The 25600-nt window shown below is 40.3% G+C and overlaps 1 protein-coding gene across 2 annotated transcripts in view; it reads left to right on the forward strand.

The window, feature by feature from the left end:
- Positions 1-1507: 1507 nt before the first annotated feature.
- The window catches only part of LOC100750064, an 82879-nt gene continuing 58786 nt past the window's right edge, over positions 1508-25600 (forward strand). For both annotated transcript variants that reach the window (XM_003485422.4, XM_012393454.3), the window contains exon 1: positions 1508-1894. The gene's annotated coding sequence lies outside the window, so the exon portion shown is untranslated. The remainder of the gene's footprint in view (positions 1895-25600) is intronic.

The raw sequence follows: 25600 nt of genomic DNA on the forward strand, positions 1-25600 counted from the left end.
GGTAAAATGGGTTTAACATTGTGAGAGTTCGAATTGACTGTTTAAATATGTACTAGTATTCTTAGATATGAACATTTGCATATTTAATCGCAAAAATTATGCTGGATAAGTAGAATTATTAATTACTTAAGAGGACTGATTCTTGCATGCAATAATTAAAAATGAGAAATGTTTAAAATATCGAATTAATACGAATCATGTGTATTTATCGATATGAGACGTGTATTTAACATTTAGTTGGTTTGGGAAAAGTTACAGAAAGTTTATAGGTGGAACAAAAGGTTAGAACACATGGTCAATAGGTTTATCGGCCTTTAACAAGTCGATAAGGCCACGACATAAGAAATGAAGCAAGGTCAATCTATTAGTAGAAAATTGCTCGTAGTCCTAACATTATAAACACGTACAAATTATTTTCGATGGAACATAATTATTTACGAAGAAACAATACCGACTATGCTTGATAACAACCGTAACATTTTTAATATGATCATGCAAAGATATAATTTTTTCGAATGTAGAAGTTTTAAAGAGTTCTTATAAAGAAGCAATATGAAAAGCTGAATAAATAGATGATGAAAGAAAAACAAGCATTTGCGTCTGTGTATTCTTATTAATGTACTAGAAACGAATATGTAAAACACAGGTAACTTACTTGTTACGCACGGTAGCATAAATTATAGCCAAATGTAGCATACATATGATTTGTATACAGCAAGATTTTTCAGTTGTCGAGAGGAAACCGAATATGAGTATAGATTGCATCGTGAATGCATACTAATAAAGGAACGCGGATAATACGTGGCAGATGGACTAAAATAGGATAGTTAAAAGTATTTCGATGAAAACTAGAAATTATATACTAATATAAGAGTATATTACAAATAATTGAAATTGAATATTTGTCTGTAAAATAATCGGCACCGTTGTTGCTTTTTTGAACCTCGTATAAGACAGCAGTCGTTATTCGAAACTGCCAATAAATATAAGCATTATATAATATGCACAAATATAAGCACATAAACAATAAAAGACTTCTAAAGAACCATTTTTTTCATTATTTGGGCGAATCGTTAAATCGGAGCCGAAATCAAGTCATTAATTTTAAAACGAGTGCATTTCTCCAACTATCGAACGATCTTAACCGGAAAGCCCGCCTCTTGAAACTCGTGGTTGGAATTGCGGCGCGTCGAGCGGTACACCGAATCAGGTGCGCACGCACCGTCCTACCAGCCACTATAAATGGAAAAGCTCGCGCGAATCACGGTGTACCGTGTGAATTTATGGAAAATGGAGGAAAATGTTCGATGTTCGGACGCGGCATCGAACGAACGAATGAACGAACGAAGGAAGGAACGGTGAAACTGTCTGAGCGTTATTTCGAAGGGGAAGCGCGCGCGTCCCGCGTTCGGTGAACGAGACGATACAACTGACGTTAGTGGGGAGGGAGATCGAACCGAGCGAGAGGCCAAGCGAGAGTAACAGAGCCCGACAGAGACCGCAACAGAGACCGCGACATGACGAACGCCCGGCAGCACCGAGGTGCGGGCAGTCTGCGCACGGACATCGATCGAAGCTCACGTTCACATCCACTCCTCGAAATTCCCGGTGTTTTCTTTTCGATTCGTTGACACATCGTGAACAACCAAGGTCGGGACGCGAACCATTGCCACGCGATTTATCACACGTCTGCTCTCCGCTTCTGTGAGTCGTGCCTCGGTGTAGTGACACTTGTGCCTTTCGGAAAAAAAGACTGAAAATCATCGTCGTCCTGGGAGACCGATTCTACAACCCTGCCAACTCCTCTACACCCTGTGAATCGCCACACGTATACGCGTCGATCGAGCAGTAACATGGTCCGCAACTAACCTCTATTCGTGTTTGTACTCTATCGGTGAGTAACGAATTTCTCGTGAGAATTTGTTGATTAAGGTTAAGTGGTAGTTGTGTCGCGATTACACCTCTCGGCGCGGCTTAACGTACCTTGATAATCGTCCTTGCGATTCGTTTCATTTCTGTCTTAATATTACAGCCGGTATTCCAAAACACGTTGCGCTATAAATAACTGGTTTCCCAGTTTTGGCAGCTACAATTCCAAAGACGCGGCAAAAGCGACATTTTAACCCTTAACTGCTACTATATTATATGTTTCTCGAGAACTTCGGACATTATGGACATTGTCGCAATTCCACTCTTGATAAACACACGACTCCAAGTGACATGTTAACTGTAATCTTTGATTAGACCGAATCTTATAATTATGTCCTGTAAATTCAGTGTTTATCCATTTTATCGTAATACTTCGGGGTTACGATGATGAATTTCTCCCTTGAAGAACATGGTCTATCGAATCAAACTACCATCGTATCGCTAATATCTAACAACCGGAAAGATATTGGGCGTATATCGTTCACATTGATCAGAGTCTTATATCGAAGGTACTCTGTTCATCGTTGCGTTGAAGCGTTCCTTGGTCTCCAATGTCCGCAATGCGTCGCATCGACGACGATGACGAGGAGGAAAGCAACGGTGCTTGCGACTGAAAGGCTAACCCTCCGGTGTTCCTCTAAAACGATTACGAAATCTGCCCACGGAGCATGCTTTCAGCAGCGGGACAATGTTTACGAGCCGCGATACGCGATGGACAATAAATGCGCGACAATAAAACGACTTTGGTACCGCTATTGTCCCGTATGCTCGTGGATAAGCGTGCTGGGTGCGTGTGTACACGAGGTAGTAGGATGAAGGGCTAAGAAACCCGGAGAGTCTGAGAAATCAAAAGCGCGTTATCCGTTAATGGAACGAATGGACCGCGAGAAGTGGGAAGATCGCGAGTACACCTGAAAACCACCTCCTCTGATGGTTCTGATTTACAGAGATTTAGGTTTGTACGGAAGATAGGTCTTGTATTTAGACGCTAGCGGCCTTCGAGTCGAAAATCCTATGGTTTCTCGTCTCATATACGCTGGTGTCTCAATGATTTTTGTCGGTGATAGATGTATATCTCTTGTTATTTTAAATTTAGGAAAGTTTGGAGAAGGCGAATCTTCTTTGTATTAAATATTCATTGGAATCTGTTTTTGCGCCTGTATGTGTAGTTTTGAAATCAATATATCAAGGATTTATGTTTTGCAAGTTGAGATATCGTTCATATAAATATGAATTCGCATTTTTTTTCGAAAAGGAATGTCTATTTATGCAAGTTTCTTTGTAAAATCTGACTGCTCCACGTATATTTATTTAAGCAAGAATTAATGAATTACCATGCAGCGACAAATTTTTATTTAGAGTTTAAATTTTAAACGTTAGTATCATCGAAATTTGGCTACTTTATTTGTCTCGAATATCGATATGCATGATTTATGTTTCAAAATACTTGCAATAAATTCGATTTCCAAGACCTAAAATCCCTTTGAGAACCTAAAGTTTAATTTGGGTGTTAGCACTACTTATTTCTTAAATCTTAGCATACTGCTTTAGGAAAATGATTACTTTCTATGAAACAAGAATGGAACAATTTTTTTACGTAATAAATATCCAATATACCCCAATTTTGAACTTGGATTCAATTATATCCGTCGATCAGAAAGTGAAATTTTGTTTGCTCTCTCGACCTGGAACGTGACCTTTAACGGCATTAACGTAGAAACATTCAGACGGTCGATCGTTACGAATATTTTCTCAATGGAAATTTTGTACAAATACCGAACGTGTGGCTGAATCGAACTAATTGGGTCGTCGGTTTAATCCACAACCCCAAGCAGAATATAAACAACCATGAAAGCGGTCGATTCACTTTTCCTTATCTTGACAGTTGCTCCACATTAAGATCTCGAAGCACATTTGAAAACGACAGTCTTCACGTATTTCCATATTCGTCGTCCTTTCTCCGGTCCAATTAAAGTATAAAAGCGGTCGTTTCTTAAGAATTACTTCGACCATACGTCGAACGAATTCTTTCCTTAAATTAAACAACTTTACTTTTCCATCGATGAACGAAGATGGAGGAACTCTTGATTATATGCGAAGTCGCACCTTGCAATGTGTATAGCTGATGAGATTTTATTTTAAGGCATTATAATATTATAAAACAAATACTGGACAAATTCGAAAACGGAGTCGATCAATTTATACTTTATTATAGTACATTGGATGTTAAGTTACGACCATATCCAAAAGATGGTTTCTGTCACATAAAAATTCAATCACAAAAACGAAAACAGTCATAACAGTAAACCAGATATATGTAAGCAAACCAAAGCCCGTGCAAAGAAAAGAAAATCTAAGCAGACTTATAAAACGTGAGTTCACAAGTTCCTTGAAAACGTGGTAGATGATACGTGATTGAGTTTAGCTACACATTCAAAGCAATTTCTAAGAGTTGTTGATTAGACAAGATGGTCATTGTTACCGTGCTTCGTAGTATCAGAATTACTACGGGCACGTCGCGACAGGATAATTTCAGTACCTTTCCTGTGATGACACGCTATACGTAATCGCAACCGTTTATAATTGTTTGGCGCCATATTTCAAAGGGAGTTAAACGGTTTCGTTCGCTTTCCAAATATTTCCTCGGCCGGTGCGCGGAATTGCCGTGTTTCCGTATCTGGGTAGGTTGTCGTCACCTTTTATTGCCTTTTCATCTTCATCCCGCAGAGCTCTAAAATCACAGGAAACATGCCGAAATGTTTACGGAGTGGCGATTAAGGCGGTGCGATATCATTTCAATGATTTACGCCTCGCGATGCTTGTCTTTGTTCAAACGGAGACCCGAATCTCGTTTGGTTTGTGTATCGTGGTTGTAAGGAGATTACTTTCATTTGCTGCCTCGTTGCGTAATCGAGTAAGTCTTGATGTGCGTATACGGAGTGTTCCTGAGTGCAAGAATAACGTTAGCTTGGAATAAAGCCTGATAAGGTATACAATTTGGAGTTAAGGAATAATGAATAGTATTTTTTGAACGTCATATTATTTATCATGAAATGTAAAGTCCATTCTATCGAATTAATTTATCGAACGATTAAAAAAGAATATTTTTATTTGATTAAAAAGACTTAATTACAATTGTGCTATTTGATAAAGTAATTGTTCTATTCTCTCTATAACAAGCAACCAAATCAAACATTAGACCAGAGATCATTACATTGCAGTCGTCTTAGTTTTAAGGTATTTTAGGCCAAGAATGGTATGTATGGTTTCATTAGACGAGTAAAGCAAACAGATAATTTCTTCTGATTATTAGCTTTTCTTGGAATAATGAGGTCGTTAACACAATTTCAAATACTATCACTTACTCACGTTCCCATGCACGTAAGATTAGAAATTTGACATAAATTTATTAACTTGCTTCATATGAACCTGCTATTGAAAAAAATTATATCCGGGTTACCTAAATTTACTTGATATTTTTCTTTCCGTTACAAACATCTTTGACAAATCGTTTTCCTGATCATAAACAAAGTGAGCTTTCTTCTACCGAGAAGCGTTTCATTCTATATGAGGGGAAACGCGTATGCTAATTATATATATCGAAAATCAAATAAAAAGATAAACAGGTCCAAATTGAAGTAAACGAGAAAGTAGCACGGATAAAGCGAGGTGTGGAACCTATAATTTTGCATGATAAAAATGGAGTGAAACACGACTCTGTCAAAAAAATATTACGAGTATAGAAATCGTAATCAATAAAAGGATAAATATTAACAAGAGGAAAGTAGAACCTCATCGGACGTAATAATAGACAACATCGAGAGTAATGAGGCGGGATGAAAGTTATTTTCTCGAAGCAACGTTTTATTTACACACTCGGATGACACGGATTTAACTAGAAAATTAATTGAACATGCATACGGTATGTGTTATGAGTCCGTGTCTCTCGCATTGGCATACTTTCCTTCCAGTTCGCTAAACAGAAATTTTTATTTGTATAAATTTCGACAAATAGCTTTCCACGTGCTTTTGCGAGTCCGTGCTAAAAATACGGAAGCCAATGTTTTACTATTCGTTCCGTCAGAAATACTCGTAAACAGAGTTCCCAAGAAAAGACTCTCGCTGTTTACGAAAGCTCTCAGCATCGATGAAATTTAGTCAGCATACCTACCGTGCGTGGTAACAAATGAATGTTGTCAATGAAACTAATGAAAATGTTTTGATTGTCTCGCGCAATTCCTATTCAGAGAATTTGTTTCGAGTAAAAAGTTAATAAAAAGGAGGAATTACGAACGGAATGTATAGCTTCCGTCCTTATTTTTAATAATTACGTAAGAAGAGATTATTAATATATATTTGGCATTTGTGAAAAGATGCATTATGTGTAGTTATGGATTTTGATTCTCACGTTCGATTGGTGAATCTCATTGTTTTCTTCATTTTGTATTTTATTAGAGCAGATGGTATTAGCACTTTTTAAAATTTCTATAAAATTAGATCTTAACGGAAGTACAAGATATTGGTATCAATAATTGGGCTCTGAATATTTAGATTTTAGGGCACACATAAACGAACTCGAAATAGAATTTTTCATAACTTCTCCTTCATAATTATTTATATTATTTTATCAATGCAAAGCCGATGCTTATTAACGAAAGCAACATTATCATATCCACCCAATACGGCCAAAAAACACCTGAAAACATACGGGTTCAAGTTCCATGACTTCCGCTTGCCTGCGCAGTCACATTCCCTTAAGGGGGAGGGGGTAAGGTTAATTCGTACAAAAATATGGCATGTCTTTGTGAATTATTTGTGACGACACAGTTAAAATCTCTTTATCAAAACCAATAGTACATTAAAGTATGACATTCCAAGAATATTGTATAAAATTTTCACGGGGAAATAATAAAAAAATACGGCAATGGCAGCAATTATTCGGACATGTCTTGGAAAAAAGTAGAATTGCTTATAACTTGGTGATGGATCATCTGAAATCAAAAAATCAAAGTTCATTCGTTAGGTAACAGCTTTCCCTAGGGTTTTTCGAAATTTCAATTTTTCACTTTTTTGGAACACTTTGAAAGGATAAATTAGCCGATTTTGCGAAAATTTGCGGCTAATCTTCCCTTCAAAGTGTTCCAAAAAAGTGAAAAATTGAAATTTCGAAAAACCCTAGGGAAAGCTGTTACCTAACGAATGAACTTTGATTTTTTGATTTCAGATGATCCATCACCAAGTTATAAGCAATTCTACGCAATTCCACTTTTTTCCGAGACACGTCCGAATAATTGCTGCCATTGCCGTATTTTTTAATATTTCTCCGTGAAAATTTTATACAATATTCTTCGAATGTCATGCTTTAATGTACTATTGGTTTTAATAAAGAGATTTTAACTGTGTCGTCACAAATAATTCACAAAGACATGCCATATTTTTGTACGAATTAACCTTACCCCCTCCCCCTTAAGGGAATGTGACTGCGCAGGCAAGCGGAAGTCATGGAACTTGAACCCGTATGTTTTCAGGTGTTTTTTGGCCGTATTGGGTGGATATGATAATGTTGTAACGTGTTTCATACTCTTCGCCTAACCACAGTAGCGATATATTGTATCTGCATAGTAGCAAGGATGGTAGGAAATCCATCGTACGAACTCGCATCGCAATAGAAACTCTGCCCCATCGATTTCGATTACGATCTCGATTCAGAGTGCTCGTACGCGCGAACCTGCCGATGAACCAGCGTTTATCGCCAGTAATTAATTCACCAGTTAGTTGGAGATCGGGGCTCCGGTCCGAAGGCAATTAGCGATGCCGCGCGTCTAACTTGCTAAGAACTGTTTGTCGAGAGCGGAGAGAAAGTAAAGAAGCTTGCGAAACACATAAATTTCTTTGATCGCGGCTCACAAGGAAATCGCTGGTGGGCATCTATCATGCGAGCTAGGTCTTCATGCGGTCCGATGAGTTTCTTACCGATTCACAACGGGCCACGGAAACCTGCTCAACACACTCCCGCGTCTCGAAATATATTGACATCGTTTATAGCCTATCGATGAGCAAGATCACGCATCGTTTAATCCATGGGTGACACTGTCTTCTCTCGTCTAAGGTCTATCACAACATCTAAATGCTATCGCACTTCGATGAAATTAGATTGTCTACGCCTGTACCGATATCCTATTGCGCGTTAACGATCAGGGAAATTTTTGATTTTCGGTGAGATAAATTTGGAATCGAAGTTATACAGTTTCATTTCCTTTGTCACGTAAAAATTGTCAATCTGTTTAATGACTTTTTAGCTTCTCCAAGTCATACGGAGGACACGCGTTTTAATTGACAATTATTTACTTAATTGTCTTCTTAACCTTTTTATACCATTCACCTTCTATAATCGAATGGTACTTTGCTACGAATTTTCGAGATGTTCCTTTTTTCGCAGAATTCTCTGAGAGTGCCGTAGTTATCTAGTATTATTTCTTTCATCATTCACTGTACGCTCTTGAGAACGCTCACCCTCGCATACATGCGTCACTTAACCATAATTAAATTTCGTACTCGTGTTAAATATTCACGGTAAGTACTTTTGTCTGCGTAATTTGCCGCGTGATTTGCGTAAATATAACAGGAATGTGACGATTTCTCAAGAAAAAGCAAAAGTGAAAATTAAAGAGAGCCTAAGAAAAACTTTTCTTGTACGACGTACTATTTTTAAAAGAACAGGATTTAAACATTCCGTGATTCACCATCTATTTTTTGTTATTTATGCATACGTGAATAATCCCGCGGCTTAAAAATCGTATCTTCATAGTTATTTCTGTATTTCCTTCAAAAGTAGCACTAAATATACGATTTAAATCGTGAATAAAAACGTAAATTGGTTGTTTAAGGGTTTTTAATTTTTCAAGGTTTTGTTATGTTGCGATTATTTTTTGTTCCGATTATTTTTGCTCTTAATATCGTGTTCTTCTCGCTCTCGTGAACGTCCTCGTATCCGCACAGGCTACGCGACAAAAAACAGCCTCTTGTATCGTGCGAATAACGCTAATTAGATCCGAACGAGCGTGAAATCTTAATTCTCCGTTCGCTTTCGAAGAATTTCGTCATGTGTGACCAGTTTTTCAATCTTTCTCTGGGTTAAACTGCTTCTCTTGTCGGCGATGTTAAACGCACTTAGTTAAAGAACATAGTTTTTCGTGCATTCGATTTGTAAATTAGCCGGAATATAGACGCGGAGAAACGTCGATTAATTAATTAAATTCGAGGTACTTAGCTATGTCACTTATGTCGATAACGGATCTCTCTGCGACATTAATCGCGCGCTTTCGTTTCTCGCAAAATTACGACCTTTTGTTCGAACGAGCCTTTGTGAAATGCGTGCTTCTCTACGCACTCGCTCGCTCGTTCGCGTTACGTTTGCGATACAACGCAGTAGATTCGATCTCGATTTCATAGCTGTGATACGAGGCTATGCGATTTGGTAGCTTTAATTTAATAATTTCTAATAATTTAGCTTTGGTAGCTTTAATTTAATAATTTGGTAGCTTTAATTTAATTTGGTAGCTTTAATTTAATAATTTTTAATAATTTCTAATTGCAAGACCCGTGCAGACACGTCGTTGCGATTTCATAGCTTTATTTACTCGCGCTCACGGCGAGTTTCGCGTCAGGCTTAGATCTTGCGTAGCTGATCAGTGATAATAATTGAGTGACGTACTCGCAGGAGTAAGTACGTATGTTCCCATTTGCGGAGCGTGGCCAGTTTTTGCCCGGTGGTCGATGAACCGCGATCACCCCTCGCCGCATCGAGAATTGCTCGAAACTAATAATAACGCGCAAACATTAGAGAAACAGGGTAAAAGTAGAAGAAGGAGAGACGGAGTAAGAGATGAGAAGGCATTGGGAAGAGAGAAGAACAAAGCGGCATCTGCGGAACAAGCGTTAATGAATTTCATGCGCGTCATTACATCCTGCGTTGGTTGCAATTATATCGCAATTAAACTATGACCCCATCGTCAACAATGCAGCCATTGTGTTAATAATTATGCTTTGGTATGCGCTCCGTGATCGGCTTTACGTAACGCGAACACGCCGTTACCGACGATCGAATACTAATCACGGCGTTTCGTCCAATTCTCTGAACGAAACGTTCGATGTATAATTCGTCTAAGCACACCTGTAAACGGATACTTAACGCCACGCCTGGTGAATCGCTGTAATCAACGGTTTCGAGAAATCCCCGCTCGGCACTGGTTTCTAGATAGGAGAACGGAAGCTAGCATTGTTCATGATACCATTTTCCCCAACTGCGTAAAACACTTCTTCTCGGTCCGTGAAGCGCGATTTTGGTATTCGATCCTTTGACCGTTACAGATGACTATAATCATCCGGAGATTTACGTACGTTTTTAGTCGTTTAATAAAGTTAAACGATAAAAGTTTAGAGTAACCAATACATCAAAAATTTGCACGATAATTGGAATATATGCAATGTCATTTTGTTCACACACGTCTCGATACGCGAATACTGGATTTTATTGTTCTTCTCGTCTTGAAAAAAGGTTATCGCAACGATTGCAACGCTAGAAATACGCAAATGTACAAATGTTTACTAAAACGGATGTCGAAAGATTTGCCGACAGAGTACCCGCCGGTAATACCGCTGACGTGAGTCTATTCAAACTTCCAACTAAATATCGAGAGCACTCGAGGCATATCGCGGGTCAATTGCAGCGCAAACTCATTCAGCAATTCAGAATATTTATCGAAAAACATACCATTCCACTGAATTAGCCAACTCTTCTGAGCTCGGTCGAAGCGTTCACAAGTGCGCTTTTCTCGCACTCGTCAAATCCTTCCAGTATTATTCTCCTTCGAGCAATAGTACCAACTATATACGGTTCATGAAATCAAAGCTTCCTTCGATGATCTTTTACAGAAGACGGTAAACTTAAGCGAGCGATACGCGAGGAGGTTTCTCGTTACAAACGAAAAAAGTACGATATTTCGAAGTTGGCTTTTGCGAGAGGAAGGATTAAAGGGTGAAGGACACTCAGTGGTAGGAAGGCAAGAAAAAGAAATGAAAAAGGGAAACAGGAACGCAGTCATTCCTATCGTAAAAAAATCACCGACGAAAATACAATAATGCAAGAGAAGAGGTTCTCGCTCATGCCATAAACCAAATCGCATCGGTTGACCCAGGTTGACCCGTTTGGGGATCTTTTGTGCGACACATTTTCGTCGTTTTATACCTTTTTGACGGGGGCACCGGTTCGGTTTGGTTCTTTAAACGGATCCCGGTTTGGGAATTCCTCAAGGTTCCTGATCCAGGAGACGACGACGGGTTAGACGAGATCGCGCGCGGGAGAGATCCTGTCACCTCGCCATAGGGTGGCCTTGCCGTGGCCGCGCAAAATAATCATATAACGTGCCTGACTGCATAGCTGCATACCATAATGTGCTCCTTCTGTCCCGTGTTCAACCGTGGTCCCCTTTCTCTCTCCTACCATTGTCCCGATCGACGTGACCGAAAATGGACGATCACGACCAGCCCGATCCTTTTTGTCCACTTTTACGACGCTCCAGAATGAATTCCGTTCACCGAGCCCCGCGAGCCTTCTCCGCTCTTTTTATTCTTTTTTCTCTCCTGATGAAGTTATTAATGTTGACGCTCGATGGAGCCTGTAGAACGACGCTTTGCTTTGTTTGCGAGAAACGCTCCATGGATCACTTTCACCGTGAGTATATTGGATGGATTGGATTGGGATTATCGTCGGGTCGGGCGCAGATTTTTGATGATACTAAATTGACTGATATTTAGATCGTTCAGTAATGTACGTTGACGAAATTTACGACGATGTTGAAATTTTTAGGAACGGAAATAATAATTAAGCGTATTCTTAGTTCTTTAGTCATCGATGGATTAACGATTAGAGGAGCTAAGTGTACTTTAAAAAGATAAAGTGGATATTGAGACACATACTAGTTAACTGACCGTTGAGGCTGAAGAGAGTTGAGTTTGAACTTGTTGATTTCTGCAAACCTGAATAGCAATAAAATCTCGCATTTTAATGCAAGAAGATACTATAACATACAATAGTACCTGTTCGTTGAATTATAGCGATAAAATGTTAAACGAAAAGGTTATAAATGTAGTAACTACTGTATTTTTTGTCTGAGGTTTGTTTTATAACATGTATTGGATTACGATTATTCCTTGGAAAGGAATATTTGTAAGAGGAAAATTTATTAGCGCTGTACTCCGAAAAGACACGATACCCTAAACTATTTTTACTTCACGATACAAGACGCGTAACATACTTGCTGGGAAGCAAGTCTAATTTTGACTGATTGGGACACGATTCACATCATATAAAAAATTGATAAAGTAAGTACCAAAAGCGCGACGATAGCGGGAGAGTAATTAGTTTGTCGCAAATGCTCGGAGCATCGGGTGGAGCCAATAGCGTGCGCATAACTCTTGCCCAAATAACACTTCCGTGGCAGTATCTGACCATGAAAATTGCCGGAATTAATAGATACGTTTCGTTAAATCTGTGTGAAGTTTGCAGTCTGATAGTTTGCGTCAAAACACAAATCAATGCCCGTTTCCGTTGTCAACGTAGACCGTAGGCGAATCTACTAAATGGCTCTCGCTTCTAACAGAGCCCCCTGCGAAATCTATCAGTCCCGCGTGTATTTCTTCTGTGACAACTTATCTTCATGCGTGTGACTTGAGATGTAAGTTGGCCCTATATAGGCGATGCCGGCTGTGCCAATAAATATCTCTATTCCGTTTAGCCGCGTGTGCCTGTCGTTTCATCCTTCTTTTCATTTTGCTTTCTCGTTCTCCCTACTTAGTTGGTTCGCGTACGATCGATATTCTGTCGTGCCGTGCACGTCCAGCATCTCAGATACGCCGTATTTCAGTAGCATTGATGTTCGGTGAGCGAGCGAGAACACGGCAACGACGCGTGGGAGTATTTAACTCTTTGTGCGTGAAGCTCCACCATAAATGGGGAAGATTATCTACTAATCTGGCTTTAAGGATGGTTTATGGCGACGCGTTGCGCGTAAATAAATTAATGTCTTTCGATGATTTTATCTCATTTTGGTTTAGAAAGGACAAAAGGGTTTTAATATTTTCGATAAGACGAAATAACGTAAGGAAAGTAACACCTAGGTTTCGTATCTGGGAACAGCGAAACTAAAAGGTAGCCTCCATAGCGTTACATTATTTATTCCAAAAGCGTTTTCCAGTTATCGCAGAGATCAGAAGTCTGCAGCCAAGTTACTAAATCTTACGTAGAGTCAAAAAGCCCTTTCGGAAGCTGTTTCAACATGTTGCATGGAAACGTGCGCTGGAATAATTTCTTTTTAATCTTTCGTATTCATGTAAGATTTACTGCGTTTCCTACGGTGCATATGTAGTTAGAAAGTCGACACATGTTTCCGTTGATGTATCCGCCGACGCTTCCGCTCCGCGGTACATCGTTCACGTCTTCGCGAATCCTAGATATAGGTACCTATGTAACGTCTGCTGCTTCGATCTAGACTGATCGTTTGTAAAGCGTCGAACGTTCAACCTGAAAACGTGTTGTCTTTCACGCTTCAATTTGCATATAATTTCACGCCACAGTGATTTCTTGTTTCGCTCTATCGAATGAATTCCATAGAAAACTAGATTTTTTATGAGACGAATCGTTTTTTCTGGATATGTATCTGTATATCGTACAATTTCACGAATTATATATGTAATTTAGGAATACGTGATACTCTATAAGTAGAGTTTAGATTCAAGTCTAATAATCAATAATCGCAATTGAAACGTAATATCTTGGTCTTTAATAGTAAACTCTTCAGAAGGAAGCAGTGGCTACTGGTAATTAGAAATAACAAGTTGGAAAGCACGAAGAAGTCAAACAAGTGAAGAAAAAGTTGGCGTATATCTAAATACGATAGATAAATAGCTATTAATGAATCTACTACAGCTACGTAAAATTTATAACCAAGAATGTTTACTTTCAACGGTACACGCAGGTTGATTTTGTATAACATCTCAAAGCTTCGTACGTTTAGAGAGACGCGCGCCTCGCGAAAACGACGATCGTTATCGATCGATAAAATCGTGCGATACATTATACACCATTCAAGTATTGGTTAGAGAAGTGAAAGTCCGAAGATATTTTTAATTGCCGAGAAGATTTTACGAACTTGCAGAAAATTCAGGAAATCTGTGCAATTGTTTTTAATTAATTACAAGTTTTACGATCATACTTTCAAATCTTACTCGCGAGTAGTTTGGAAAGTAAACTTTATTATTCGGACTATCCACTACCAAGCATACGATACGATATTGCCATTTTCATTAGGAAATGTTAAAGGAAGGAAGAAGAAAGATATTCACACTAACATACGTTATTTGCATCGTGCACAAATCGTAAATCACGCTTGTTTCGTCACTTCGTCAAACGCATAGGATGTCCTAAACGCAACCGCGTGGACACTGAAGGCTAACTACTTGGCGTAATTATATGGCCCGAGTACGTGGTTCACGGCGAGATTTCACGTTCGCCAGACATTGCGAATGAATCATTCGCCGTTTACTATGCAACTACGTTGAATTTGTGACAGAGAAGAAAAGGATCGATGGATCGATCCACGCTCGATTCCTTCAACGCAACGCAGCGGATCCATCTGTGCTCCCGGAACAGTTTATCGTTCGTTGCTCCCGTTCGTAGTTCGATGTTTCCTTGCAACTGGCCTCCTCCATATTTCTTCTTTCCTAGTATTCTCGCGGTTTTCCTATTACACTTCCGTCTCTAAAATTTTCAACAGTTTTTTGTTGCTCGAAATTTTTTCGAAAAGTATAGGCGTATAACAAGAGGTGTTCGGTTTCATTTATATTTCACAACGGGTATATTGGCGAATCAAAGGCAACTACCAATCGGACATCCTTAATGGATTTACATAATGTGTTATTAGTAAGAATGTTTATCGACCGTGGGATCTTGCTCCGAAGGCGGTCGCTATATTTAAGGCGAGTCCGTAACGAGTTAAGGGATACGTATAAGTAGTTTTACGAGCTTACGTGCAGATTCTTACTGGAGTTAGGACGGAGAAGTGATTTTTGGTACGTTAAAGAGGTTTCTTGGTTAGAGAGAGCTTTTCGTTTTGTGTATGTTTGTTATCTTGGAAATTTCTCCCTGCCCTTTTTAGTGTGAAATATTGTTATTTCAAATAAGAGCTATACATGAAATTGATAGAGAAAAATTAGTTTTCATACTGTGAGAAATTCAGTTAATTTACATACTCATTTTCGGTAGAAAATTCAACGAGGCTTTCCAAACTTTAGTCCTCTGCTCTTTATGAGTTATATCGTGCCGCTAGTTTCCACCGAAGCTTCGTAAAGTGCTTTTATCGCAACTAAGATGGAGTAAATATACTTAAACACTCTTATAAATCGTGTTTAAAATCAAGCAATAACAGTAAATGTTAATTACAAAGTTTCATTTCAAGTACCAACTCTGACTGCGTGGTGCAAGATAATAGGGCCATTGATTGTTTAAGTTAAACGCAGCTAGCAACCTTGTTGTACTTTATGAAATTATTTCTATTATATCATGTCCGAGTGTAAATTTATTTTGAAGTACGTAAGTGTTTTAAGAGCTCCTTCGCCCTTCCTTTCTAGATATGTAACATTAATAAGCTAATCTCCCATAATGATGGAATCACTTATATCGATTAAACCTACATCAGAGAATCTATAAAAACATACAGTCGGACAACATTCACCATAAGACGATCCGTAATCTCATCCAGAGCATTCTTCATAACAGTATCTGCCATTAAGTTTCCTACGTTCCAATGTACTAGATATTTTCCGACGCTCCAATGTGCTAGATCCTTTCCGACGTCAAATTCCAACCCTGACACCGAATGCCATGTCCACCGATTTTCTTGCTAGAGCGCGAGCCGCGTGGTAGCAAGTTGCAGGAAGTACGCGAACGCGAGCGCAGTTCGACTAAACTTTCATTTGGTCGCGAATCTAACGGAATTTCTCGTGTCACTTGGAGTAGTTGCTGGTCTGCTGATGATAACCGTCGCTGCCATCGCTTCCATCGTGGAATGTGCGCTAATTTTTTTGCGGGAGTGCACTCGCTCTGACGTGTGTGCAATGGACGCGCGGCCGGCCACTGACAGAGGTAAACTACTTGGCTGTTCCAACGATGTACGCTCTACACTCTACGGCATGCCATGGTCCTGGTATTGAAGTCCCCGACAACATTCATGTTGTTGTCTCCACAATAATTTTCGCCCGCTGGAAAGAGCATCGATGCGCGATGTCGCTCGGATGCGTTACGCTCGACACAATCGATTCGTAGCAAGTTTCGAACACCGGAAACACGTTTCAAGCGTGCCGCTTTCTACTCGGTTTTTCTTGGTTCCTCCGTGCTATGTCTTGATGAAGATACGTCATGAATTTACAAAGCAGTGCTACGGATTTTACGCGATTGCATGTAGTTGGAACTGGGAGAATCGTCTGTATCGATCGTAGAATTTCCGAAACCGTAGTTTATCGGTGCAACAGTTTGCGAACGAACAGTTTGATCGGTCGAGGAAAGAACCGGGATGTTGTTCGCGGTTTTTTGTTTCCTCCTTCGAGATGCCCGAGATTTTAAAGTGCTTCACGGTCACATCGATCGGTGCGTAGGTTGTTGAGTAAGACTTGGAAAAGTTTACGACATTTTTTTAAAGTAACTCTGTCAATGAATAGAAAATGAGATAGAAGCTTGTAATATTTATCAGTTAAACTTGAATTGTGTCAATTGAAATAATTGTATAAATTAAACTTAAATTGTATTCACCGAATAATATGATATCACTCGGACCGCTTGGATCGTCTACGAATCAAGTCGCGTAAAACTCAGCCCTTTCTGGTGTTCAACTCAGCCAGTTGATGTGCTGTTATGATATTTGATTCGAACGTTAAGCTACCGGATGTCTATCTTCTGAATCTCTAGTTGGCACTCGTCTCAGTGTATATATTGGTTAATTTCTGGTCGCGTGACATTTGCTTTACTAGTCCGGTTAGTTGAAGAGCAACTTGTTCGAATGCACTTATAGTATTTCTCGTGACCGTTTTATGTTTATCGTTTAAAAGTGATACTTCTTGATACACCAGTTAGGTGAATCGTTATCGAGAATTAATTTTTACCTTTTCTTTGATACTTCTAATCGTTATATGTATATTTATGAAACAGGAATAGGCGGACTATTTTTAGATAAACTAGAAATAGAGCAAATCATAGGATAAAGTAAGAAGTAATTACAACGTATTGTGAAAAAGTTAGACAAACAACGAGTATATTGCTATCGATTTCATTAATCGTTAGAATTACCTACTCCTCGAACAGACGAAACACCATTTCCGGGTGTTAGTCATCATCCATGTCGTCAATTACATATCATCCTAAACGTACGCAGGGTTTGTTCTAAGGAATCGACCAGTCTCATCGAATGTTATCGAAGATGAAAACGCGTTACCCTCCAACAATGTGCGTGAGTCTCGACGATCAAGTCTGAGACTGGCGTTATTTTCGCCCGTAAAGATAGAAAAGCTCTCCATAGGCGTGCCGGAGGTTGGCAAACATGTTTTACGAAGACGGCGAGCGCGAGAAATAAAAAAATCCATCGCATCCAAGCACCGCCCACGTTTAATTGCTATCGATGAATCGCGGTCACTCGCAGCGAAATAATAAAAAAAAGCCGGCCAGCAATGCTATGGAATCTGGAGTAGGGTCGATTTTACTTCGCATTATAATTTTATGGCATGTGTACAGACTCCATTGCGTTTTTTCCCTACTTGGTTTCTTTTTTTCTTGCCTCGTTGCGAGCAACAGATCGGTCGTCGACATTCGAACGGAATACACAACGAGCTATAGGTAATCGAACGGTGGCGAGGCGATTCGATTGGATATCTCGCCGAGTTGCACATTAACACACTATTAAGGCGCATAGAACGACTTTGATAATCGTTGGTGGACTGGCCAGATACAGGAAGAGGCAAGACGAAGAAAGAGGAAGAGAGAAAGAGCGAGTGCGCAATGAGGGAAGTTGTCGATCGAGACCGATTGACCGGACTGATAATGCCGGCAACTGGTCGATAAAGACACAGAAATGTCGCCATGCGATAACATAAAGTCACAGAATATTTCAACGAAGGAATCCTGGGAATTAAAAGAATTAACCGTGACAGCGGACGCGCGAATGCAGATCAAGACTGGAAAGAGATGAACATCGTTGAGAGAAAATACGAACAGCAGGAGAATTAGTCGCTATTGATGAAACGAGGGGACAGGTGTAATCCGACAGGTTTGAGTGGTTTTTCGTTTTCTTTTTCTCTTCTATTTTATTGAATGCTGGAAGTGGTAAGTAGCATTGGTCTATGTGCTCCGACACGTTTAAAATTCTTCACGGAGTACTGGCAATTTTCCTGGATTTTTTCTTCGTTTCGGTTTAACTGGCTTTTGATAGTTTTAGAAGTAAAGACTTTGTGGCTGATTTAGTCAAGTCCGATCTCTTTATATGCGATATGCTCGAGAAATTTTACTTAAGGTTTCCTTTGGAAAATGCATATTACGAAGTTACTTCCGCGTATTACGAAGTCACTTATATCATAAAAGAAATATGTATATTATAGCACCCTTTTAATCGAGGCAATTATTATCGAGATAGATATTATCTCAACTTTTCTGACAATGAGAAGATTTCATAGCTTATTAAGAACGTAAAGTAGAAGTTTCCTTTAGTTTCGCAAGTAAAGGTTTCGAAGAACGTTTTCAAGTTAAAGATATCTGAACCACGCGACAAAAGGAAAGGGAGAGGGAAAAACAGCAACATAAATTGAAAAAACGAATAGAAACGAATATAATAAGACAATTGCTTCTGAAGAATAGCGTAACAAATCAAGTTGGAATTCGAAATTTTTACACTACAAAACGTCAAAAATAGATTACAAAGAGCGACTACGGACAAGAATGAGAAATAAAAAAGCGAAAATCCTGGCTACGAACTTGAACGGAGACGATTCGGTTGAATGGAGATCCGATCGAAGCGTGTCCGAAGCCTATTAAAGTTTATCTACCTGGTCCTAAAACAATAACGCTTGGCACAGGTGCAACGCTGCCAGTGTATTTCGTTCCATGGTTATGGTCCCTTTCAATCTCCGTTGGTCGTTGTTCGTTCGTGTCCTGTGCATCACGAGAAATCGGTTGTGGGACCTTTGATCTTCGCAACTAAAGTTGTTTCTAACTCGATCCAATTATGTGTATCGATCGTAATTATGGATTTAATTAGACAGCCAGACACGCTTGGTAGGAGCGTCGAAACCTGTGTGCCTCGATTTCGGCCGCCTTGATACCTCCATTCGGGTGATTAATTACCTTTGATCTCATTTATGAACTCTGTCTTTATTTCGATGTCGGTGGTCAGAAGATAAGCTCGATGTATATAATGCTTTCGATACTAGGACTTTTGTGGTATGTATATTTGCGAATAAAGTCTGTTTATTGGACAGTATTCGAACAAGTTTTGAAAGCAATTGCCTCGATCGAAGGGGTACGAATTTGGATAACAATGTCAGCTCGGAAGGAAAGGATGTATCAATTTTATTTCTCGTAAAGCGATCGGATCGAAACAAATTTGCATTCCGTGTGGTGCACTTCCGCAAGAATATCGTGGCGGGCTGTGCAAAGGTGCCTCATGGGTATTTCCGGTCTATGTGTGTACGTAGAATACACATCGAAGGTTTTTCAAGCGGGCGGACAGTCGATGCCAGAGGGTATTCGAATCATCCTTTCTCGTCCAAGCGGAAAGGAGCGGATACTCGGAGAGAAGAAGGTGGTTCTGCAGTATGGACCACAGGATGCGCGTCATTGCTTCTGGCATATTCTCGATCGCGATCTTTTGCGTTTGTTCTTTTTCAGAGAAATTATATGAATTGATTTCTCATCGCAATCGACATGCCCGAGAATATTAATAGATGGACGACAACATGAACCGGCAAATTAACGTTTCAACGTTTTTTATAAACGGTGCGCATCTGTAGACGATGTCTGAATCGAAGTGCACGTTGAAGGGTTACAAAGCGAGCAAAAAGTCGAGGATACGATACGCCCGATATCAGGCGGGGAATGTTTAAGCATGAAACGTACCTGATGAAACGAAATGGCAGAAATAGAACTCTTGCAGCGAAGATTGACTGCGAAAAGGAAGAGAATCGTATGGCTGGTCTCTGAAATTCAACAATGAAACTCGATTTCTCATTTTCTGGATTATAGGAGACCCAACTTTTCAGATGTTTTGATCGATACATTTTCCTGAAAAATTCGCTTTCTACGTAAGAGGGAAAACTATTTTCTCAGAATTATATATTATTTTTTATAACGTCAGAAGAAGCTTAATCGTTCTTAGTGTTATTAGCGTTGTTAGCGTTGTTAGCATTGTTAGCGAGCATCGCTAAATGTAACAATCTGCGATGCATCGATAGCTGAAACGTGCCGATTCGATTGGTTAAGTATCATCCCGAAAGACAAGCAACTTATCAAAGGGTGTGTTATTTAAGTGTCAAAAGCCAGTACGTGTATTTGCAGTGACACAAATTATTTTGGAAAACCTTCATTACATCCGCTTTACATAGCTCCACCGACTCGATGATCGCACGTTATTGACACCGGACATCGATACCAAATATTCGCTATCGTCTCGACCACGGTGTATATCTAGCGGTGCGTAGGCCGTGAAACAAGCATGTTCTCATTCTTGTATCGCATCCGTTTCGTCGTTCAGGCTAGAGACTCTTCCATCGATAACGCCGATCCGACCGACAGGATGTTTTATTCAGGGGAAATTGATCTTCCATGGTCTACTCTACACACGTCGCATATATATCGCACAGTGTGTAACTAGTATGGATATAGCAACGGTCCACCGATGTGTTTCGTCGCGTGTTTCATGTGACACTGTCCGAGATGTCTGGAAGAATTAACTAAGAAGAGTATAACACGTAAACCGTATGCTCGGGATGACATGTGGCAATTTATGGAGAAAAACTATAATAACCGTGGTGATGTGAGGTTCATCGACGTCGCGACCGGTGTAAACTATATAGGCATCTACTGGTGGATGTACATACATACGTATACGTATGTATACTCATTGACTCTCGCGGACGTATGGCGAACGGAAGTTAATACGCGGTGTTCGCGACTCCTGGCTTGTCCGGGCTTGAACTTTAAGCGGGCAAAAAAGTAGACCACTCTTTGCGTTGCAAAATCATAGAATTAGAAAATCGATCATTGCTGTTTGTGTTTATTGTGATTCTTAATCAGCCAACTGCGTTTGACAAGTATACGCGTCGAACAAAAACTTTATTTTGGTGCGTTTGTCGTGTATACTCGTTGTCGCTTGTATTTATTTGCACACTCCATGAGTTAACCCCATGAGAGATTTCTAAAACTAAATTCCACAGTTTAACTGGTTAAAGGTTTCATTTTACGAAACAGGATTTGGTCAAACCTGAGTAATACGACTCTATGCATTTCTATTTGATAATTCTCAAAAACCATGTTTCTACTAACTCGCTTGCTAAAACACCGTAAACTTTATTCTCCTCAATCATTCTTCTCGACGTATTTCAATTTTCTTCATCTTACATCGTATCCTGCGAGAAAAATTTTTCCTGCGAGGAAGATCTACCGAACTTATACCTCGTACTTTACCGTGCATCTCGGCATGAACACTTACAGGCCACCCACGCGATAATGATAACAACTCGAGGTTTTCCAAGAAGCTCGGCGATGTAGCAAGTTCGAAACGCGATTTCCTGATGATCGGTTGATCGCCACTGTACGTGCAACTATATGCATACGTGAGTATTCGGTCATCGGACCGTTTTATTTGCGTCGGTTATATCAGAGGTGTTATCTTACATTATTCGTATTAGCGGATAGAGGAAGGTGAAGGTATCGGATGTTACGGCATAAGGGCAACGTTAGGACCGAATTACTCGGGAGGAGATATTGCTTCTTTTGCCTCTGTTATACTCGTGTTGCCCTTTTTAGTTCTTTACCCTCTTCCTTTTTTCTTAGCTGTTCTGTCACGAAGAATGCTGTTTAGATGGTTCCGGGTTTTCGACGGACGCCGTATGTTCAGGAGCCGGTTAATTTTCGGCGCGATTAAATTGCCATTGAGAGGTGAGGGGACTGGAGAGATTGTCTCAAGTATTGTTTAACGTTGATTAGTGGTTAAAGGAAATTTAGGTACTCGAGAGAAATCATAGTTTTGTTTTTGAGAATTGTGTCGTTTAAAATACGGATGTTTCTCGATTATCGGTTTCATCTATTTTCGGATTCGTAAGACTATTGCCATATTATAACGTTTTACTGCCTGCCGTGTTAACATTTCCCTTCGCATTAGCAACGTTAATAACACGAACCTACAATTTGGAGGCGCATTAATATGCATGGACTAGATAAACCTCATTATCTTATAATTTTGCATGAGTGACGAAATCGCTTTTGCAAGGTGAGTTAATATCACGTTATCCCGGGTACTGTTGTATGTAACGATATGATTCGAACTATCGGCTGTATTAGGATACAACTGACAGAAATGTTGTATTATCGCGTCAGCAGTCAATAAGGTGTTAATTAGTAGAATTATCGTCAATTTTCATCCGTAAACTTCAGCTGACCACGTAAAAGTTTATTAACGATAGTCAAAGTTCGCTCGTACGTACGCTACAATGGCTATACCACGTACAATCGAGCGCGAATGGCTATTTAGGATCGGTGGATACCGTTAAACACAATGTGTTCAACGTTATAACGATAAACACAGATCTCTTTGCGAATACTCTCATGCATATTCCTGCCGTCCTATCTCTTTCTTTCTTCTTATTTCTCTCGCGGGTGAAAGGGGCGCGTAAGTTTATAATAGATATTAAGCGGAACAGTTACGCGGCAGGATACCAGCAGAAAAAGCGTTGTTACTTTCCTGTTACGAGCGAGACCGTGATTCTCTTCCTCTTTACGCTGTTCTGGCAGAAGAGAGTAGTAATAGCGCGTGTAACAGTCGCGGGATTAACACAGCGCCGCAGATTCGCGCGTGCTATAATTTTCGGAACGATTAAAGCTTCCTTCCTTTGCATCGTGTGCGATACCTTACAGTACTTGCACGGTTCTAAATAAGGCGAGAAAAAAGCACGGGCGTTAGATAGCTTTTACGATCGAATGGCGATAAATTTTCTGGCGTACTTCGACAAATTCAGGATACCTATCATCGAGTAAAGATAGGATAGCAGTAGACTACCGTTGCTGTCTTGACTGATAAGATTCGAGGAGCGAGGAATCATGTCGCGAGATATTTTTGTCGAGCGATATTTTCGAGCCAGTTATCGTTGCAAATGAGAGCTTGATTTTTGGATATTTTCTGATATACAAACGGAATTTTTGAAAGGTACAAATCTAAAAATATTTGTGAAGCAAAGTAAGCTTTATTGCGAATAAAATTTCGAAGGCAGGATTCGATATCTAAATCCTCTTGATGCGACTAATTATTTAAACTCCATATAATGGAGACTTTAAACGATCATTCTTCCGAACGAAACAATATTGTTTTATTCGTGTTCCTTTCCCTGCGGTGGTTGCGAACCGCGATATAGGAATAAAGTATTAATCTGATGTCTTAGCAATCATCCCATCGCATTTGAAATAATCAATCGTTCATGATATCATTTGTGCCAAGAATGAAAGCCACTACGTGCTGTGTCATTGAAGAAATATACGTATACGTGGTCGTCGTGGAAGAAGAAACACGCAGGACACAATACGAACGGGAGGAGATTCATGAACGCACAAGACGTGTGTCTAATGCTTGCAAACAAAGCATGAGAACGACACGACCTTCTTTAATTCCAATCGCTAACCGCGAATTACTAGCACTTAAACGTTACACCGATGCTCGGAGTAATGTCTTACTCGGTGCATGGTTGTGATATAAACCTCTGTGGCGTGCAAGGATCGTAGAAGCTGAGCACGGACGCGGGCGCACGGTATATACGCCTCACGTTGAGCGCCAGCCAGCGAAACAGCATTATCTTGCCGAACGCTGCACGGTCACATCGCATTATTTCGTTCCGAGCATTATATTAAGCCTACGAAATTCCTCGTAGAGACTGGCAAGGAGTATGCATCTAAGATTCGCGGGGCGAATGGCTGGTGTGCCGCTTAGAAAATTCAGACGACGCGCGACGTCCTATCGTCGCATGAGAGAAACAGCCTCGAAATGTTTACGATGGAAAGTGAAGGCATTACGCATTACACATTACACTTCGTCGTTATCGCTGTCTGCCAAGAGCCAAGAACCTTTCTCTTTTCTCTTCTCTCTTCTCTCTTCCCATTTCTTTTCTCACTACACGTTTGCCCTCCTCCTCTTCCCCCATCGCCGTCGATGTGTCTCACCGTATATCTTTCTCCCTTTCTCTCGGACCGATCCTTTTCGCCTTGTTTCTGATCCTCTGCATTTCCTCGGCGGTGCCGCACAGCCGAGTAACATATTTCTTTCTGTTCTCGGTCTTCCTCTCGCTTCTGCTCGATCTTTGGTTTTTCTCACCTTGAACTCTCTTCCTCTTGCTCTCTCGATTCGACATACGCACACGGTTCGCTCTATTTGGTCTCTGTCTCCCGGACGCATTCGGATTCGCGTGGCGCGCGTTATTCGCCGCGAAGAAATGATCGTATAAGGCACAGAAACCGGCCTTAGATGGTTTCAAAGACCGGTGGCAGGCTATGCAGACCGGGTCCGGGTTCCTTCCTTCGGTCAGCCTCTCTGGATAGGCAAAAACTAGGATAGGCCTAGATGGCTGAGTTCCTCGGGAGACAGGGGGAGGCTAGAAGGAGAAAAATACTACGACCAAGGAGCGAGAGAGGAGCGAGGATATGCGCGAGATACCTCTGTACACGCGTGCAAGTGCGTACGAAGTACGAAGAAGGGAAGAGAGGCGCTGTGGGTTGTGTATAGGGACCGGAGGGGAAAAGAGAAGGTTGCGTGATCTGGGTGGGATGGAGAGAGGAGAAGACGAAGAAGAGGAAGGAAACGAAAGGAGAGACAGAGGCGGTAGGTAGCGCTGGAGTAGGTATATTCAGCCTAGCCGACCGGACAGTGCACTGAACTTGGCAAGAAATCCAAGGTTATATGGCTTAATGATCTAGTTTCTTCGGCACTGATATGATTCACCATTATGCATCCACTCATTTGGCTCCTTCCGTGCTAACTCGCGTCGCATCTGACTTCCAGAACTTCTGGAAAGAATCTCGTAGTAGATTTGGACGTGTTCAATTTCCTGGATATCGGTTTGGTAGTGGATACTACTTGAAGGAAATGGAAAGGATCGACCGAGTTCGTATTGGACGTAGGAAAAAATGTTGCTGTATTTGAAATCAAGATAAGTTAGCGTTTCTTGGCAAAAAGATCGATAATTTCCAGTTCGCATATCCGTTTTATCGATCTTTGCCGGCAGGAAAAGTTTCTCATTCGTTGTACACTGAAGCTGATAGCGTTTATTTTTCGTCTACCAGCTTCCGTTCGATCGAAACTAAATCGCGAAGAGGAGA

The sequence above is a fragment of the Bombus impatiens genome, unplaced genomic scaffold, assembly GCF_000188095.3.
Source record: "Bombus impatiens unplaced genomic scaffold, BIMP_2.2 scf_0058, whole genome shotgun sequence".
NCBI classification, from domain to species: domain Eukaryota; kingdom Metazoa; phylum Arthropoda; class Insecta; order Hymenoptera; family Apidae; genus Bombus; species Bombus impatiens.